Source organism: Empidonax traillii, unplaced genomic scaffold (assembly GCF_003031625.1).
Source record: "Empidonax traillii isolate 1590-97213 ecotype Southwest subspecies unplaced genomic scaffold, ASM303162v1 scaffold3:size4013460, whole genome shotgun sequence".
In the NCBI taxonomy this organism is placed as follows: Eukaryota; Metazoa; Chordata; class Aves; order Passeriformes; family Tyrannidae; genus Empidonax; species Empidonax traillii.
In genome coordinates, this window is record NW_020955196.1 from 2,646,341 (window position 1) to 2,652,340 (window position 6,000).

Below are 6,000 nucleotides of genomic sequence, written 5' to 3' on the forward strand. Positions count from 1 at the left end.
GAGGCAGGGAGGAGGCCTAGGAGGGCATACAGCTCTGAGGGGACACCAGCCTGTGGAGGACCTGGGACTGAGGCAGTGAAATATCAGAAATGAGAAAAGCAAAGATACAGGAACAACAATGCGTCAGCCAAGTCCTCTGTGTCACCAGCCACATCTATGAACACACTGAATGCAGCAAAGACAGCAAAAAGGGTGGAAGAGAGGTGTCGGGAGCAAAGCTGAGATGTTTATGTATTTGTTTACTTGTTGTAATTCTCAATACAAAATCAGTAACTAGAAGCTCGTTAATTGGCAATAGATTGAATTGGCTGAAATTTCCTGTCACAGAACTGGGGCTTTCAGCCCATGACAGAAAGAAGTTGTCTGGTGGGTAAAAAAAATATGTGTTGCTGATTCCTATAGTTTTGTTGATGGAAGTAATGGATATCAGGTTGTTCAGGACTAGAAATACTTGAATTCATGTCCTTGCTCTGCCATGGCTTAAGATCTCCAAGCCAAAAGTATGTGTATGTTTTTGTGGAAAATATGCTTTATCAGTCATCAATTTTGCTCGTAAAGGATAAGTAGCCAAGGCAATGCCTGTGGCAGCTTTTATACTCATGGTCAGACTTAAATACTTTTCCCTGAGTCTTCAAATACATAAGTTGAATGAAAAGCGCCAGCCTGATTCTCAGTGAGTCTAAGCAAGAAACATCCTGCCTTCCAGAAAGTAATAACTGTGTTAAATGGAAAGGAAAAAAGTGTGCTGCATTACAGGAGCGAGGCACTGACCTTTTCAGAGGCAATGCATAAAATAGAGATTTTTTTGTTCATTAGGAGGAAACATGAGAGTGTAATTAGAAACAGGCCATGCTGTATGGTTTTATCCACTACTACTATTCAACACAATAGAATAGAGGAAGGTACTCACTAGTTTGCTGGTTGAATTAACAATTGGAAACTTAACAGTGAATGCTTAAATAAGGCTTTTTTTTTTTTTTTTTTTTTTTTTTTAATAGGCATTAGAGATGAACCTGCAATGGGGTGCTTGAGCTTAAAATCTGTAAAAATGGCAATTTTTTAAAAACATTATTTTAAAAATTATTTTATACTATAGTTAATAAAGAGAACCATGCACCTTGTAAATAATCATTAGATGGATGCAATGATAAGAGGCAATAAGAAAACTGTAAGCATACCACCTGAGACAGATATCTTCAAATTGTTCGGAAACCTATTCAGAGAAGACTATGAGCCCAAATACAGTCTCTAGCTCATGAGCTGTGCATGAAGTCTGAAAACAAAGACTTTTTCTTCCTTTAAGTTAGGTCCATATGCCCTGTGAGGGTTCATGGGAACTGCAGAAGTCTTTGTCCTACAGGAAGATAGAGTTAAAAACTGACATTACTAGATTGCTTGACCAGAAATTTGGTCTTTAGCACCAACACATATGTATTAAGACTATTTGGTTTTCTCTCTTCTCAGCAAAAATTCTCATTAAAGTTGCAAAATGTTGAGGTTGATCAGGAAGAAGTAGGCCAGGGTGCAAGGCAGTTTAACTTTATATACTGGAAGCCTTACCACCAAATTGCACACACCTCTGGCCACATACTTAAAATATGTAACATAAAGGCTTTACAATCTGCAGTGTTTGGGCTGTTTTCTGTTGAAGGTTATGGATTTGTTCTAGCTGGGAAGAACTTATTGAGCCAGAGATTTGATCCAGTCTCTTGGTCATAGAAAGGACTCCTGACTCAGGTGGAGTAATGTTTGAATCACTGGAAACAGCAACATCACCGTACCTCTTTCCATTTAGCTGGATCTCCAGGATGAGATTCATAGCCTGAAAAAGACCAGAGATCCACTCCTTTTCAGAAAAAATCCTTCAGGTACATTTTTGAGCCACTTCTTTCGTGGTCACTGATCCATCATCCCAGCAGTGTATCTTACTTTTTGAGACACAGTAAAAAATATGTGTTTGAAAATACCAGATTGCAAGGACAAGAAAGGATTCCCTTCATGTGAATACAAAGAATCTACCTTTCTTCTTCAAGGCATGTTTGAAAACTATGAGCAGCTGGATGAGTGAAGTGAAATACACTCCTCAGTCTTGGTTCTTCCTAGACAAGAGTAAACACAGGTACATGGTAGTGAATCTTCTTGCAACTCAGATGAGGTGAGTTTGTGTGTAAACACTGAATAAGTGAAGTAATCTGTTGTGTGAGAAATCTAGAAAATCCTGACGCAAAATGAATTAAAAAATATGAGGTTACTGGCATTGTGTATAGCCTATACATTTTAAATTACAATCTGTATTATGTGCTGAGCAAGCCTTTCAAATACCATGTTATGTATTACAACTTTATCAACTTTGCTGGAATAGCCTTTAAATTTGGATCTATTCTCAGCCAGACTCTTTTGGACCCTATTATTCTCTTTTGCCTTTTGAACTTTGACCCATTCTTTGTGCCTAGTGGGATTCAGCTAAGCTTTTACCTACTGCAGTAAGTGAAAGATTGCACTTTGTGGAGATTTAGTAGATAACAAGAAGAATACCATGAAGTCATTCACACATGTAACTTCCGTGAACCCCAGAAATAAGCTACTGCCACAGAATAACAGGTCGTGTAGTCAATAATGAGTCAATGGTTGAAGTTAAAATCAAATTCTCAGTGTCAGGAAGAGGGTAACGTAATTTAAGTGGCTTTAGATGTAGGTGTCCATACCACTGTCTGCACACCTAAGTAGGCTGGCCTGCGACTCCCATTAGTACTTGAAAGGAGTGCAACACAACAATATCCCTCATCTTCAAAACAGGAATACAGCCTTGTATTTTAGCACATCCCTGGGAAGCCTGGAGCAAAGCACTCCTTGTGACTCAGGATGAGTGGTTTCCAGATGCTCTTTTGGTCAACCAGTCAAGCAAGGATTGCACGCAGTGCCGCTCCTCAAATTGCAAACCTCCTCACACTGCTCATTCAGCAGAACAAATACCCCTTCTCCCTGGCATGAAGTCTAAGAATAAAAGGCAACAGGACTTCCCTATTCTGCTTCCCACTGAGTCAGGAGCTTGGGCTTTGTTATGCTGAAGATTTATTGGCTTTATATTGCTGGAAGTACAAAACACTCTGGGTACAAGACAGAGCAGATATCTCTTGGAGTAAGTATGTTGCCTGTGCAGAGCAGGAAGAGCTCCTTTCATCATCCTTGACATGATGAGAATATGCCTCTCTGTGTACCATCCCATTCTATTTTCCACTCTGCCTCCAAGAGGCTACCAAGAACAATAAATTGGCTTCTCTGCTGCTCCCACAAGGATTTTATCTGGAAGACGATTATCTTCAAGCAGACAATGAATGGTCACCTGTGAAAAAAGAGCTGTCTTCTAAGAAGTCACCATCCTTAGAAACTCCCATCAACACGGAGTGGTGGAAGTTAGGCTGGAGGGAGGAAAAGTGGAGGAGGAGCATGACATTTGCAGCTCTGTGGTCCATCTCTGAGCTGGGCACCTGCTGCAATCCAGAACAGCTTCCAGGATTTCTGGAGCATGCCAGGTTTCAAGAAGAGTGAAACCAAGAACAAAGTCCTTCAGGGTATGGAGCCTTGAAAACTCTTCAGTTAATAACTTTAGTCAAAAAAATATGTAGTGCCTTTTATTCTCATTTCAAATGCTGCATTTAAATGCATTAATGCAAAACTTGGTCAAAGCAACAGTAGGGATCGTAAACTTTCTGGGGCAGAGTCTAGGTTTTGACAGTTTTCAACAGAGTGAAAACCAGGTTTGAGTGGAACCCTTAAGTTTAAAAATAATAACAAAAATGCTGTTGATGCACAGCCACACCATATATCTTTGGCTGTTGGAAACATGTGACTCCTGGTTTTGAGTTTCAAATGACATAAAATGTACGCTGCATAGAGCATCATTGCTACTAATCACATGCCTTGCCACCAACTCCTGCTGATTCAGGCACTGTCCTGGTTTCATCCTGTGCTGCACACTTTCAACCCTGTGTAAACTAGAATTTCACTTTCATAATGACCCAGACATGAACTAGAGGTCCTTGGTGACATTGCAGCCATGAGACTTGCCTCTCTTTGCTAACTGGCAGTGGAATGTCACGTCTGACTCTCAGCATTGCAAAAGATAGTATGTGCAGTGCAGAGGCACAGAACTTGGAGGTGAAATAGGGGCCTCTGTGACAAAAGGAGGCCAATCGCCAAAAGTGAAATGAAGCCTGTGCTGGGATTTTTAAATGATCGTGTTTAAATGACTTTTACAGAGCAGCTTGGAGCTGCTCTGTAAAAGTCCCATCCACCACTGTGCGATGGCAGACTTGATGGCTTATGGGTGGCAGAACTGTAAAAAGCCATCAGATAAGCACAGCTCTGACCCATAAATCTGCCATTCTACACTGCAGCAAATCTGAACGTAAGTCTAAACGTTCCTCCTTCTCTTGTCCACGAAACACATGAGATATGGATAGCTTGGTATCAAGGACAACACCAATAATGCAAACCTGGCTGTGAAACCCTCTTCTATCTCCACACCATCAGTTTGACTGTTGCCATTCAGAAAAACTGTGCTAAGGAGACACATATGGTTTGGTTGAATCACACAGAGTGAAATGGCTGGGCAGAAATCTTGGAAGGCTGTATAATGTTCTGAGATTATAGAGCAGAGATTAATTAAAAAGACAGGAACAAGACTGAATTTGGCAGAACCAAATGTCTAGCATAATGCAATAATAATAAATTGCCTTTTGTCTTCAATATCATCCCATGGGTTTCATTGTTTCCTCTTGCAAAAAACATTATCTGGAGAACAGACAAAATTTCCATTTAGTCCAAGGACTGTGGCTGTCTCCAGTCATCTATATGCTACAGCAGTAACGCAGAAGCACAAATGAATTGTGCTTTTAAAAAAAAAAAAAATTGGCGATACCTGAATACCTCATCAAAAATTAATGTTTTAAAAGCAAGTACATTTCTCTTCCAATTTTATTAAGACTAGAGTCATCAGTGATGTCATAGATTTGTAAAAGAACCTCCCATCTCTCACGCCAGCAATAAAAGACATGTTTTGTCCTATAGACATGATTGATTTTAGATTTCATTGTAAGATCTGATCAACATATACTCATTGCATCTGAACATTTCAGTGAAAAAAGGCAGGCTGGCATTCAAAGGATGAGGCACCTGCTTGAAGCAGAAATATATATGCCAAAGGACACATATTCCTTTTTCTCATTTATGTCTCTTCTTTTCAAAGTACATATAGCCACTGACCTCCTTTGTCTGTTTATCTGTGTCTACTTTAAAATGCCAGTCAGTTTAGTCTGTGTAAAAGACTTCTAGGCTAAGTCTGATAAACATCTCTGTCTTACTGAATATCTCCTGTAGTAAGTTATTCAGGGCTGTTTACAGACAAGACCACCTTCTTATTTTGAGAGCTGTGCTCTGACAGAAGCAACTAGTACTGACCTTGGTAGAGGGATCATTATTAGTGGGAGTGCAAAAGTCATCATTCCTTTATAACAAATAAATGTATAAATAAAAACAAGCCATACCAGTGTTAAAAGGCTTATGTCTACATTGGAAAAAAAACCCCAAACAACCAAACCCAAGCCCACCAAGAAGTAATTACGCATCTCTGCTTTTTTTTTTTTTTTTTTTTTTTAATCTAAAACTGTGTAGCACTTGCCTTGTGTTGAAGTAAGTGATAGATTGCATGAAAGCTCTTGTGACTCAGGGCTACTGAAGTGCTTGTTTCTTGCCCACCTGCTTGCTTATCCTTCACTGCATCTAAGTCCTTTGCTGATGGATCTGGAAACTGTTTCTACTGCAGCACCACCTCTCCTGCCTCTGAGGCTCCACCCATGGGGATCAGGATGTTATGTGCCAGATATGAACATCAAGTCATGCTTTCTATTGCTTTCATGCTAAATAAGTAAGACACACAGACAACGTGAGACAAGTAAGAATTATATTCTCTATTAAGAAATGAGGGGATTTAGTGATTTG